Source organism: Barbus barbus (assembly GCF_936440315.1).
Source record: "Barbus barbus genome assembly, chromosome: 37".
Lineage (NCBI taxonomy): Eukaryota > Metazoa > Chordata > Actinopteri > Cypriniformes > Cyprinidae > Barbus > Barbus barbus.
The window spans coordinates 17,959,451-17,975,184 of NC_136715.1; the positions used below are offsets into that span (position 1 = coordinate 17,959,451).

Genomic DNA, 15,734 nt, shown 5'->3' on the forward strand with positions numbered 1-15,734 from the left:
GCCCACCGACTGTCTGGCTATAGGAGCGTGAGAAGCTGCTATAGCTGCCACATAGACTTTGTGCGTGGAAGGGGAGCGGCCCTTATCCAACAGCTCTTGTAAATAGGACAATATCACTGATATGTCATGTCGTCGGTTCCTTGCCGTGGGCTTCACACCAGGCGGAGAAAACCGACAACTTAAGGGCATAGAGGCGTCTCGTAGACAGGGCTCTAGCCTGCAAGATGGTATTTAGGACATTATCGGGAGATCTATTGATTCCCATCGAGAGCCCATAGATGCAGGGCCCACAGCTCGGGCTGGGGGTGCCAGATCGTTCTGTTTGCCTGAGAGAGGAGGTCCCGTCTCAGGGGAATGGGCCACAGAGGCGTTATTAGTTCCCTGATTTGCCTGATTACTTGAGGAATCAGAGCGATCGGGGGAAAGGCATACAGTAGGAGGTTGCGCCATTCGTGGGCCAACGCGTCCCCGCTCTTCGAAAAGTAAGTTTGGCAGTGAGAGCTGTCTTTGAAGGCGAAGAGGTCGACCTCTGCCCTGCCAAAGATCTGCCAGATTTTCTGAACCATCTGTGGGTGGAGCATCCACTCCTCTGAGGGGACGTTGTTCCGAGAGAGCATATCTGCTCCTTGGTTCAGTACGTCGGACACATGAGCTGCTCTCAATGAAGGTAGGTTGAGATGTGCCCATACCAAGAAGCGCTTTACCATCTCGAAAAGGTGTTTTGAGGTGAGCCCGCCCTGGCTATTTATGTATGACACCACTGTCATGCTGTCTGAACGGACTAGCACGTGGTGTCCCTTCAGGACTGGCAGGAAGATCTGAAGAGCTCGACATACTGCTGTCATTTTGAGGCAGTTGATGTGCAGCAGGCCTTCCGCGTTCGTCCAGGAGCCGAAGGTCAGTCTGCCATCGCACAGAGCCCCCCAACCTGTTTTGTAGGCATCTGTCGTGACAACCTTTCTTCTGTAAACCAAACCCATTGTCACACCCTGCTCGAACCACCATAGGTCCTTCCAGGGGGCCAGGGCTAACACGCAGGCCCGGTCCACCCTGATGCGGATGTGTCCATGATGCCATGCATGGGGCGGAATTAGAGGTTTCAGCCAGTACTGAAGGGGCCTCATTTTGAGAAGGCCCAACCGAAGTACTGGCGATGTGTAGGCCATGAGGCCAAACATCCTTTGAAACGCTTTGAGTGGGTAGGAGGCTCCAATTCTGAAGGAAGCCGCGAGCTGTCGTATGACGATGAAAGGGCAGGGTTGGTGCAGATAGATTCTGCACGATGCGCAATGATGGCACGGCATTTCCAATAACGCCGCGGGCTCTTTTAGAGAAGTTTGCTGTTTTAGGCTCGCCGGATGGCAGCAGGGAACGAGCTGGCATCTGCGTCGACTCGCTGGAGCAGCTCGGAGAGTGGGCTGGAACAGCGAAGAGGCGCAGAAGAAAAGGCAGCTTCAATCCGCAGCGAGGCGTGTCAACGGCGAGTGTCTGGAGTCCTGAGATCAGCGAAGAGAAGAAGTCGTCGCTGAAGGCGTGGCTTTGCCGCCATAGGCTTGTGCAGCACCGCTGATGAGCCATTGGTTCGTTTTTATATCACTGCATGAACCAATGGCCGTGCAGTCATGCTGCGTGATTAAAAAAAAGTCTTCAGTCCTCTGAGAAAAAGGGGTTTTTCCCCATAGCGTCTAGCGACGCAGTATGAGTGAAGTATCGATAGGGAACTGTTATTTTAAACTGAAATACTATTTCACTATATTACTGTTTTTCCTGCCTTTTGGGTTAAAAAATAAAACCAGGCTTGTAAGCAAAAAAATAATTTTCCCCTTTTTTTCAAAAACAAACCTGACCTCAAAACTTTAAATAAGTAAGGCAAGGCAAGTTTATTTGTATAGCACATTTCATACACAATGGTAATTCAAAGTGCTTTACATAAAAGGAAGTTAAAAATTTGTTTTTAATAATAATCACAATAGTAAAACCAGAAATTTAAAAACATTTAACATGATTTAAAAATTTATTTAAAATTAATTTAGAACAGTTTGAAATAAAAATAATTATACATAAAATGCAGTGCAGTCAGTTCGGAGTAACACCGTGCTCATTCAACAAATGCACAGTAGTTATGTTTTTATTTAATTTTTTTTAAGTAACCTGTGATTTAACTATATAATTGCTGGTTTATACAGTATGCAACAATATTATATTTTAGTCAAAGCACAAATATACCTTCCTCTCAACAAGTTCTCAACAACTTTCTTATTCTCAACTTCCAAAATATTGGCATCTGAGGATAATGTAGTACAGTTCAAAGCGGAAAACAAATGGCTGATTATTTTAGCGAATGCCATCAGATGTAGTGAACGCAGGCCAGAACAGTGAGTTACTGCAGCAGTCGGTCAAATCTGTGGCCATTTCATCAGCGTTTGCTTAAGGCCCGCACAAGCTCACACTCACCTTAATGACCTCATCTCAGCCGCAATAAGACTTTGGGAGAAATTTATAGGCCAAAGTTTATATGATTATGTGTGAATGTGCTTAGCTTGCAGGTCAGAATGGTGGGAGAGGCGAGTTTGGGGAATCTAAGGTCTGATTAAGAAGACCCTGAGTTTATTAGATCTGCTATCAAAGACTCATTAAAAGTTACTCATCATTTGCATGATGCAATCCATCATATCATCAGTCCAGTCAGTAATGCCACTCAAACATCATTGGAAAGTGGTACAACAAAATAACAGTTGACATCAGTTCTTTTTTTCAACACTTGTATGCTAGATAAATGGCATTTTGAACAGGTAATTAAAAATTTGCAAAGCTTAAAGGCGCAATTAATCCAAAAATCTAAATTCTATCATTATTTGCTCAACCACATGTCACTCCAAAACCATATGCTGTTTTTTTTTTTTTTCTGGGAAACACAGGCTTGTCTTTTCAATGATCGTGGCCTAATGGATAGAGAGTCGGACTTGTAACCCGAAGGTCGTGGGTTCGAGGCTCAGGTGGGGGAGTGAATAACCAACACTCTCTCCACCTTCAATACCACGACTGAGGTGAGACCCTTGCGCAAGGCACCGAACCTCCAACTGCTCCCCGGGGCCGCAGCATTGGCTGCCCACTGCTCCAGGTGTATGTTCACTACTGTGTGTATACTTGGATGGGTTAAATACAGAGCACAAATTCCGAGTATGGGTCACCATACTTGGACACACACCACTTCCCCTTATTCAAAGTTAAATACCTGCACTTCAAACTATACTTTTAGATATTCAAACAATTTTATGTCTGTCTAAAGGGATAATTCTTTCAAAAATGAGACTGCTGTCAACATTTAGTCCTCTTCATGTCATTCCAAAAGACAGAGAGCTCTTAAACTCAGCTCTTTAACTTTGGATATTTTGATATTTAGATATTTTAAAAATGTTGGTAAACCATCAGATTTGGTATCACAAACTTTCAATGAATTGACCAAAGAAAAAAATATATATATATATTTCTCAAAATATCTTCTCTTATGCCCCACTGAAGAAATTAAGTCATGGAGGTTTGATATTACATGACGATTAGTACATTGAGAGAATTTTCGGTTCTTGCTGAACTACTTTTAGATATTCACACAATATTCTGGCTGTCTTAAGTTAAAGAGATAGCTCACCCAAAATACAAAATTTTGAAGAATGTTGTCAACCAAACAGGTCTGGTTACCACTAACTTCCATTTTCTGGACAGAAAAAAAAATAATAATAATTTTTTTATGCTCCACCAAAGAAATTCATATAATTTTGGAGTGACATAATGATGAGGTAAATATTTCAGAATTTTAATTTCTGGGTGAATGAGTTTTAGAAAACAGCTATCTAACGTTAAAGGCACAGCTCACCTAAAACAAGAAAATTCTGCCAACCCTCTTGTTGTTTCAAACTTAATTTCTTCTGCAGAACGCAAAAGAAGATATTTTGAAGAATGTTAGAAACCAGACAGTTTGTTTGCCACTAACTCCCATTGCATGGACAAATAAATTTATATAGAATATATATTTATATAAATATATATTATATATCATGTTATATACTCCAGATGTCAATAATATAATATATAATATATCATATATTTCACACTCAACTGAACAAAGTCGTAGAGGTTTAGAATGACGTGAAGGTCAGTAAATGATGACAAAAATTAAATTCAAATCTCAAACACATTTACGTCATCAAATTTTCCTATCATTTTTAAAAACTGCACAATCCTCCATCGCCTGAGTGCTATCTTGTGGTGGCCCCTGTAGGCACCCTTTGAAGATGGTAAGACTGTATGAAAAAATATGTAAAGATTTTTAAACACTATTTGTGTGTGTATGTGGTGAGTAAATAATGAATTTTCACTTTTAAGTGAACCATTGCTTTAAGATTCTGATGACACTGTACGTAAAAGAAATGCACATTAGAGTAACACGCAACGAGAACACGTCCACCTCCCGAGACTGCAGTGAGCCGCATGCGAAGATGTGATGACAGAAAGCAGATGCTGTTGTGAAACGAGCAGAAATGAGAGTGGAAGACTAATTCTGGTGGCCAGAACTTCTTGTCCTCACATAAGAACACGCAAGCAGCAATCAATCGAACCGGAAACAAAAAGAAAGCGAGATGTAGACTACTGCTATCTACTACTATCTTATTGACACGTTCAATGACGCCTGTTTTTTTACAAATACTTACTGTTTTTAAATGCACATTATGTAAATGTGCACGCCAAAGCTCTCACAAAAACATACACAACTACGCATAACTCATTCCCAGCACCTGCGAGAGTGAATGCTTGCAGAAATGCTGAGGTGTATGACCACCACTGGGCCTTTGCATTATTCATTACAAAGGTACAGCACTAACACTAACATACCCACTCATTTCTTCACATATACAAACATGCATACACATCCCCTCTAGCGGTCATATATATATAGACAGGAAGTAGGCTTTGATGTCGTTCAGGCAGCGCTGAACAAGAGGTTTGTTTGAAGATAAGGAAGTTCTGGGCATATTTGGTACTGGTGATCACCGCCAGGTGCATTCTAGATAGTAATACTGATTCAACTTGCCGTGATACCATGCTGCTGTGTGGCAAAATACTGTTGTGACAGTGAAGGCTGTAGCTGCATTCCAAAAACTGTGCAAACTAAAAAGACAGTAGGAAATGGCTTGGTTGACAGCACAGCTTGATCTCATGAGCTTAGAACAAATGTAATCTGTTCAACTGCATCCGCTTCATCTGCAACAAAGAGCTCAAAAATATGCATTGCTTGCATAAATTTCTGTTAAACTACAAGAATGGGCCATATTTCTTGCTTGGATAAAATTTTCACAGCCGTTCGAATGTTTGGGGTTTTAATTTTTTTTAGAGGAACCTCTTATGATCACCAAGGCTGCATTTATTTCATCAAAAATACAGTAATATTGTGAAATATTGTTACAAATGACAAACTTTTCCAATTTAATATACTTCAAAATGCAACTTCCTGTATTGGCAAAGCTGAAATTTCAGCAGCAGTTTTCAGTGTGACATGATACATTCTCAGTAAATATTGAAAACAGTTCTGTTGATTAATATTTTTGTGGAAACATTGATTTTCAGGATTCTTTGATGAATAGAAAGTCAAGTTAGTAAAAAGTACTCATTTTTTACATTTAAAAGTTAGTGTAATTGTTTAAATATATTATAAAACAGAATCATTATATTTATACTTACTGTACAAAATATACAGAATTGCTGAATTTTGGTAGCAATATAAGCACAAATTAATTTAATATTTATATAACAATATTTGTTAACATTTTGGTTATTAATATCACAACATGTAGATTTATTTTAAAGTGATTCAAAAAATCTACAGAGATAAAATATCCTTTTGAAACAGAAAGAGCTATTACACACATTTTTGCATATAATGCATTAATGGAAAAAACTATTAAAAAGTTCTGCACTTAAAAAAAACTAGGTTTAGGCACATGAAGTCAAGTTTGCAGATATTAATATCATTCACCAGATTGCCATTTTGTGGTATCTGTGGTGCAAGTTCTCCAGTTTAAAATGGTAATGTGTGAAAACCAAAAAAAGCTTTGTCAACTGCGAGAGCTCTCTGCACTTGGTGTCTCTGAGCAAGCGGCTCCTCCCACATGCACATTTGCAAGGGCATCAGGATCACGAATCTGAATGCTGCATGTGTGGGATTAACATATGAAACATGCAGATTGGATTAAATTTTCTATAATGCAAGTAGATGACCTGCTTTCCTAGCTACAGTAACAAGTCCTGGGAAACCCTCCCCATACAGTACTCAACCTAGTCAAGTAGGTGTGTGTAGAAAGTTAAATTACACTTTGTTGTTAGCAGCATCATAATTGGAGATTTAAGGGGGAAAGGGAAGTGGTGTGTGGCCAAGTATGGTGACCCATACTCGGAATTTGTGCTCTGCATTTAACCCATCCAAGTGTACACAGTGGGCAGTCAATGCTGCGGCACCTGGGGAGCAGTTGGAGGTTCGGTGCCTTGCCCAAAGGTCTCACCTCAGTCGTGGTATTGAGGGTGGAGAGAGTGGCAAAGATAAACATCAAGAAGCTTTCCGCATACAAGGCATGTGGGAAAAAAAAATAAAAACATCCAATTTTGACCTGACTTGAACCAAATCCAGGATTTAAAGAAAGAAAAGAACGACAACCTTAATCGATGGTTGCATGAAGAAACTTTAACATCATGAAACCTGTCCATTATACAAAAGGTTCTTAATAGTGGACAAAGGTTCTTTGGATTACTAAAATGTTCACACACAGACAACACAAATTAATAGGTAACAAAAGGGGGTTTTCACTGCGATGCCATAGAACAGGAGTCTCCAAAATGTCGCTCACAAGCTACCAGTAGCTCGTAGCCTGACTGGAGGTACTTCAAGACATATTCAAGTTTCAGTTCTATTCAAGTTTATTTTTATAGAGCTTTTCACGGTACAAATCGTTGTAAAGAAGCTTTACAAAAAATTTTCTGCAATATATTCAGTAGTAGCTTTTAAGTGGTGACTAAGTCAATTTGATGTACAGAAATGAACGATAAAATCAGTTATTGACAATCAGACGATGAACACTATTAACAGCAAGGATTGTATGTTGCAATCAAACTTATATTAAAATTTGGTAGTTCTGTATGTACTTTCAGGATGCTATTTCTCATATCAGAGTGAGCTAAAATAGACAGGTGTACCACCCCCTCAAATGCAAATTAATTGTTTGTTTTGACATATCTCTAGGTATTAATAAAAATCGATTATTTTATCTTATTTTCATCATCACTAAACCTAAATTTGATAAGCGTGATTTGAAAAACATGATAAATACTACTCAGCGTTAAGCAAAGTTAGTAAGAGTCTCGCGTAATGTAGATTTCATTTTGTGTGAAAACATGACAGGAAGCAAACTACTGAGAGAAATTATATGAAAATGTATGAATGAATGAATTGTATGAATGCATAGTAGGAAACCGATGGCATTTGTTTTGTTTTTTCATTTGCTTTTCATCTTACCACCATGTAATCCATAATAAAGCAGTGTTTATAAGCATAGCTTTTAGCCACTTTCATTTTTAAAAAGAAACTCTTAGATGAAATTAAGTTGGAGACCCCTGCCACAGAAGAACCATTTTGGAGTTCCCTTAAGAACCTTTTACTGTACAGTTCTTAAAAGATACACTTTTTTGTTTTTTAGTATGAAGAATATTTGAATAATCTAAAGAACCTTTTCCCATTATTATACTATACAGTTCTTTACTGGCATCTTTGGCTCCATGAAGAACCTTTAACATCAATGTAAATTTTCCTTAAGACAAAAGGTTTTTTTATAGTGGATAAAGGTTCTTTAGATGTTCTTCAGAGTAAGCAAAAATGATTAGAATGAGCATAGCTGAAATGATTTTGTCCAATGGAAGGTCTCTGCGGATGTTAAAGGTTCTTCATGGAACCACAGATGCCAATTGTGCCTTTATTTTTAAGACTAAAAGAAAAATTATGTTTTTTTTTTTAAGAACTGATCACCAAAAGGTTTTTTTGAGTGAACCAAAATAGTACCTCTCTGGCATCGCTGGGAAAACCTTTTTGGAACCTTTATTTCTAAGAGTGCCGAACAATTAATAGTAACACATGCAGTATTTGTGCAAATGTAGCCTTCACAAAGGTTTTGTTCTTGAATTTGGCAAGCATTCGACATGTTATGTTAAATCATTTGTCTGAAGCGAGTGTGAAGAGTAGACAGGTGTCCAAGTGTAAACACCGGCTTCAGCTGGCAGAGATTGAGGGAGGGCTGGAGGGGAGGGAGAGGACACACGGCTGCCTACCTATCACACCTTTAGAACGACAAGGCGCCCATCGATCCACACCGTCCTCACACTCCACTGCCGATGGAGAGGTGGGAAGTGGAATTTTGACTGCTATAACGACAGGGGGTGGGAGTTAATTGCTTCACAGAACTGTGTTCTTCTCCGGAACAAACGCACCAGTCCATTTAGACAGTTTAACTTTGTCTGGCACTTTCTACACTCAGAACACTCTGTGCTTGACTTCCACTGCCTTTAAGAGAATGTCTTACCACAGAGAGAAAAAAAGACCATAATCCTAAGGGATCAAAAAAATGGCGGCCAGTTTGCACACAAACAGACGGAGAAAGGTCAAGGCTCTCTGACAACCACTGGAGAACAGAAGAACACTTAAGCCATGATGAAAGCTGCATTTTCAATGGATCAAATCAAGTTTGTCCTAAAAAGGGAATCAGAGAGAGAGACATGGCAACCCAAAGCATTGTGACTAAACATAACTATCTGATATATATATATATTTAAAAAAGCCTGTAGGAAGAACATCATCGTGAGCAGAACATTGCTAATGGATCTTCTCAGGACTGTGGTTTTTGAGAGTCTGATACATGTAGTGCACTTTCAATAGTCCTAAAATGTGAAGCACATTTGTTTGTTGCTGTACAACAGAACTGTGGCCATTAAAGTGATAGATCCCTTTAAGATTAAAGGTCTGCCATCATTTACTCATGCTCACGATGTCCCAAACCCATTCTTCAAAACACAAATTAAGATATTTTTAATTAAATAAATAAGAGATTCAAGAAAAACAAACCTCATCGGATCTCGCTTGATGCACAAGAACCATTGAGGATCGTTCTTGCGTGTCAAGCATATTTAAGCTTCCTTTAGCATATCTGATGTGCTCTATGTACATTATGTGTGTTGATCAGTGTTTATATGTCAGAAGACTTGGATTAAACTACTTTATTCATTCTGGTTTCTTAAAGTTTTTGTAAACTTCTAACTAGTGTTGTCAAAAATATCGATATTTCGATAAATATCGGTACTGAAATATCTGAACGGTACCAATATTAATTTCCCGAAGTATCGATACACCGATACTAGCCGAGCTGTCACTTCCACTTCTCTCCAAAGGCGCGTGGACAAGCACCACACGTGACCGCACTCCTCTCCTTCGCTCTGGTTAAACAGCAAAAGTGAAGTGAATAGAAAGATGACTGCTCTGGTTGTTAAAGAACACAGCAGGAGCGCTATCTGTAGGGATCTATGATCTCCGCGATGCAGAGAACGCGCACGGAATCCAGTCATAAACACGGAATTTACAGTTTAACGCGGAATGTCACGGAATTTGTCAAAGTTTGGATGAATTAATCAAAAGTAGGTCATTACACTTAAATCAAATCGCGATATGGACTAGTATCTGAAAATATTAAGCTGCAAAAGTGGATTTAAATATGAATCCTGCATGTTCTGCGCGTCTCTGTGTGAATGTGCTGCACCTGCGGTTGTGTTTACTAATGTGGCGCTCGCGGTGATTTCAGCATCTGCCGTCTCAATGAGGACATAAATACATCAACAATATCTCCAGAACTGATCTGAAAGGCACTTTACGAGCATTTTACCATTCAATTTGAGTAAAACTAGCGTCATATCATACACACACAGAACTTTAGAAGTATTCACGGCAACCCGTCAAAATAAAAGTTCGGTTTAACTTAGCCTATTAAAGACCGTGTGCCAGAAATAGGCTATATTACTATTATTTAGTAGAATGTACATAATACTACTACTTACTACTACTGTTAATTTTTTCAAAAGAAATAATCACAAAATATTTTAATTTTAATAGTAAATCCCCTTCATTTGCCAAAAATGTAAATGTTTAATTTTCATTAATTCAAATATAAATGAATTAAAATTGTTTTATGCCTTCATCTGATATCCAGTAAAATTTAAATACACAACACAGAATTTCTGAGGGGGAAAACACATTTCATAAGGCTACTGTAAGAATAAATAAAAAATAGTTTGTATGCATTCAAATAATAGACATGCTAAAACACAGAATTTGGTAACAATAAAGCATAAGGTGAGAAAAAAATAAAACATTTCATACGGCCCTAAACGTGTCATTTTTGTTACACTTAATAAATTAAATGTTAAATTGTATAATTTTCATGATTTTAATGAATTAGACATGCTTTTAGATTAATAGCATTTAATTTGACCATTAAAAAAAAAAGTGTCCAGAAAAATTCAAACGGGAAAAAACGGAATCCAGAAAAATTTTAATGGAAAAAATTGAATGTAGAAAAAATAAATAAAACGGAATTTGGGGAAAAATAAAACGGATTTCATAGGGCCCTATATCTGGAAATATTTTGGTTATGAAGCAAATGAGAATATCAACAAATAGAACTTTGGATTTTAATTAGTACATGTATTAGTAAACGTTAGTTTCAATTAACATTTAACTAAGATTAATAAAACATTAATAAATAAATCAACAAATGCAGTACCTCAATACATTTTTTTGTTCATGTAAAATATACTGCATGTTCTCGACTTGTTACATTTATCTTTAAATAAAAAAAAATTACCCCCTTAATATTGTGGCAGTTTTTTTCTCCGTGGTATCGAAAATGGTATCGAGTATCGATATTTTTCAAGGAATCGTATCGAAGTTAGAAATTCCATTATCGTGACAACACTACTTCTAACTTTATTCTATCTTTTAATTTTGGTTACCTGAACTTTCAAATGGAAATTAAAAATATCTTTATTCAAAGACAATCAAACGTGGGTTTTGAACGCAACATGAGGGTGAGTAACCATTTTGAAAAGGTTCCCACAAGTAATAATCGGGTTACATCTCTTTATTTTTCAACAAAATGTGTCCAATTATAGGAGAGAAGTACGAGATAAAGCAAGGAATAATTAGCTGGTCATGTGATCTGCCGATTCGTGGGTTACTTTTACAATGACTTCATAATCTTTTCAGATCTTTCAATGGAGAGACAGAAAGCTCTCAGGCTTCATTAAAAATATGCGTTTTGAAGATAAACGAAAGTCTTATGGTTTTGGAATGAAATGAGGGAGAGTAATTAATGACAGAATTTTCATTTTTGAGGATCATTAAATTGTTCTTCTGTTTCTCTTTTTCGCTCTTAGACTTCAACGTTACAACTGTAGAAAATGTCAACTGAAATGATCTCAACTGTTTTTAACAAATTAATTGAACCAATGTGCATTGAATGATCGCAAGTTTACATCTACTTCATTGAATTGTGGCGATGCATCAAGACATAATGAAAGGTAAACAGGCTGTAGTGGGCCTAACGCCTTCCTCATCAAATGCACGGCAAATCCCGAACCTGACAGCACAGATATGTGAAACACACAGCATTGCGTATTCTTCAAAGGGCAACCATTGTCGTTTCCCTCCAGCTTGCTGCGAACAGCGATGTCAGCTATGCCTAAATGATAACAGCAAAATAATCGTTTTCTTGCAATAGAAAAAAAAACCAAAACAAGCAAGAGACAGTCAAACAAAGGCAATCGTCTGCACAATAAAGCAGAGTAAAGAGACAACGGGTGCATTGCTCCACTCAAGATGTATGCAGGGAGACAAATCACATTGCCTTAATCACATTTAATGGCCCACGATCAGTGAATTAATATTCCATGCGCGCAAATGTGGTTGAGAGTTCAGCAGGATTTGGAAACATCTGAGACACATTGTTGAATAAGATGGTCTGGACTGCTGGAATGTGCCCTCCAAACACTTTAACTACCTAATTAAAAGGCGCATTAAGTATTTTTTTAATAATAGTAGGCCTATTCATACTTAAGTTTTTGACATAGTACTAGAAAAACTATTTTATATACATATCGTTTTTCTATTTATGCTACATGTGTCCAATAACATGAGTTACTGAGACAAACAAAGTGAGCGATATTAAGCTGGTCATGTGCTCTAAAAATAAAAAAACTGACTGAAAATCGGTTTTAAACATATTTATCGATATTTAGACAAATAAACTATATGAACATACCTGTTGAATTTTATAAGATAGTCATTTATAAATTATACATTATATAATTATACATTGTATTGTGTAATTTATGACTAGGAGATGTTACATCATTGCTTAACATTCATTGTAACATTTGGAACAATTTGGCGATTATTATTATTTAAAAAAAATAATAAATATTTATAAACATCAGTAATCATCAAGAGTCTCCGCCACATGTGAGTATACTATACATGCTTTAAACAAATTTGTTATGCAGTAAGTACTGTTCATTTCTTTAATGTATTTTTTCAGTGCACCTTTAAAAGTAAAAAAGAAAAACTGACCAAAAACACAACAACGTTGTCACTTTATCTGCCATATACAATCTTGCTTCATCTCTTTTTAAAGAGAGAGAGAGAGTTCTCACTATAGTGGTGGCTTCTGTCCAAACAATTACAATAGTAATTATGATATTCTCTAAAAAGAAGCTATTCAGTCTGAGATGATTATAAACCTCAGTGTGAAATCACAGTGTTATAATAGCAGACCTTCAATATACATCTGTAGATACATAATGTACACCAGATCACGACTCAACAGACAGCAAACTAACACACCTCCAAGTTGGCTGTGGTGAAATGTAGAAATATTACAAAGACAACCACTCAATTCACACACACACATCACTTTCCCCTTCACACATTCAAACAGTGATGTACGCTCTGCCTGCTGATTATGAAGCGATTCTCATATCACATAATGAAGAGCATCAATGAAGGCAGAACAAAGCCCTGGTAATTAATCACCATGTAACCGACAAAGGTTTAATGTCAACTCAGTAAATGGAAAGACTTTCCAACCAATCACAGGGTAAACTTTAGGGTGACACCATTAAGCATCTTGACAGCAACTAAGCATAAAACAACTTAAAACAAACATTTGCCATCTTTAACCTGCAATAGTGGCACATCTGCATATATATATATATATAGCCAATACCATTTGGAAGGGGTGTTTATGCCCAACTGGATTTACACAGAAAAATACAATTTCATAATTTTTTAATAAATCTAAATTATGCATATAGAAACGTGACATTAATAGGAATAATTTGCCTATAATATATAAGCTTTGTTATGATATCAACAAAGCTTAAGGCTGCACTGATGCTGCATTTCATTTACACAGAATCAAAGCAGCCTCAGAGCCACATATTTTAGTTTATACTGTTAATACTATTTTAGGCCTATACTGCGTCTTTATACGGAATTTGGAGCAAAAGAAAAAAAATCTTAGAGCATGGAGGAGTGCATAAAACATGTTCGTGTGAGGACACAAATGGGTCTTCATTTATCAGAAGCCATGAAGCAACATTTGCAGGAAGAGTCAAAGCCTCCATTATTTATGGACTGGCTCCCTCCCCTGTACACATTTGGTACCTGGTCTTCAGGCAGACAGGAGAAACTAGCCTCCACAACAGGGTTAGTTTTTTATTTATTAATTTTTACAAAATGACTGATTACATTTAGTCGTTATTTTAAAGCGTTATAGTTCACCATATATGATGAATTGGTTAACGACGCTCGTTTACTTCAAGGTGTTTTAGCCAAACCGAACCAACCAAAATGCCCCGACACCTGACAAGTTTAACAAAGTGCTGGTCGAGGGAAAAAAGACTAAACTGTCCGGGTTTGACGCTGGGGTGTCATGAAATCATCTCGGTATTTAACACTGAAGGAATAGGCTAGTTCGCCTAAACGAATATCATTTTAAGCATTTACTCAACCTCATGTTGTCCCAAACTCGTATCCTTCCTTGGTACAGAAAAGACTTTTATCTGAATGACAGCCTTCAGTCGCCATTCACTTTCATTGCAGGCAGAAAAGACGCAATGAAAGTGAATGGCGACTCAGACTGACATTTTATTTCGCGTTTCACTGAAGAAAAGTAGGCTATATTTGGTACATCATGAGGGAGAGTAAATGATTATATATTTTCCGCTTTAGGTGAATTATTACTTTTTTTAAATTCCATAAAATGTCTCAAACTTAAGCCAAAAAACCAACAGCAGCAAACATCTAAGCGTCGAAGGAGATTTGTTTTTCTGTCGCTTATAGACCATGAATGGCAAGTTTGCTTGATCATCACGCCGGCATTTCTATCACTACGCCATGAGATCTGTACAAGTTGCCCACCGAAAGCACCCTCCACTCTCGACCGTCCAGTATTAATGCAAAAATGCCATCACTCAGTCTGATATGCATCGAAAGGGAAAAAAGCAATCCCAATATAATGCACACATGCGTTTCCATTCAAACCCGTCTCGAGTCAGAGGCTCCTTCAAGACCTCATTATCAGTCCATTAATAAGATCTCGACTAATTTGTCGGATTAATTATAATTAAGCGGGGTAAAATGAGAATCACCTCAATCAAAACAGAATAATTCTCATGCATGTTGAGCACATTAGTGTGCACTTTAAATACATCTGACTCTTGATGATGGATCTTTAAGGCTTGCAGATTGTTTTAAATGGTTATTTAAGTTACAGCACGGTTTATTTCTTTCTGTCTTTCTCGGTTTATAGACTCTATAGACACATTTTACATTTAGACCAATTTCATTTAAGTCAAGAGTCCATGTCAAATGCACAAGTTTACTGTGCTAGTGTCGTATTTCTGTTAGAATATTTACATTTTCAATTATATAATGAACAAAACACGACAGTCTCGTTTATAAACTAACAACGCAAGAAGCTCGCGAGATAGATACAATGATACACATAATTACCATGAAGCTGTTTCCAATACTCTTTGCCATTTCCTACATTTCCAGAGTGCGTCTCCCACTAATGACGGCAGGAGGAGGGGAAATACAATCCAAATGAAGGAAAAGCTCAAGCAAGAAACATTTGTGACAGCGACATGATTCGGTCCAACTATTTCGCAGAGTAAACAGCTAATGCAGTTTTAAGACTGATGTTAATCCACAATCCGTCGTCTCATCAGAAAAAAGCACATCCCGGTGCAGTTCTTTAGGTGTCGCAATGAAGGTAAAAGACTAGAGGGGATTTTTTTTACCCTAGTTCCTCACGAATGTGGATAAAATGCCGATATCTCCACTTGCAGTCAGTACGGAGAGGAACTGAATGTGAGCGCCTCAAAAGTGGAGCAAAGACGCCCCTTGCGGCTGGTAAAGGAACCGCAACGCTCTTGATAGGGATATTTTTAAAGGGACACTGAAAATCTTTCTCAAGTGCATCTGTTGAAAAACCATAATGGCAGTTTGGTGTCATAGGTCGTGATTTGTATCTAATCTAATGTTACTGTGAAGAATCCTGACTATAAAATCATAAAACTAATCTCATTTT

General features: G+C 37.5%; 1 protein-coding gene across 2 annotated transcripts in view; it reads right to left on the bottom strand.

Annotated features, from left to right (window-relative positions):
- The window catches only part of LOC306856465 (neuroligin-1-like), a 220,683-nt gene extending 205,152 nt beyond the window's left edge, over nt 1–15,531 (bottom strand). The window contains exon 1 of one of the 2 annotated variants that reach the window (XM_079395767.1): nt 15,155–15,531. The gene's annotated coding sequence lies outside the window, so the exon portion shown is untranslated. The remainder of the gene's footprint in view (nt 1–15,154) is intronic. The other variant, XM_079395768.1, reaches the window with a different exon arrangement.
- Nucleotides 15,532–15,734: the final 203 nt, after the last annotated feature.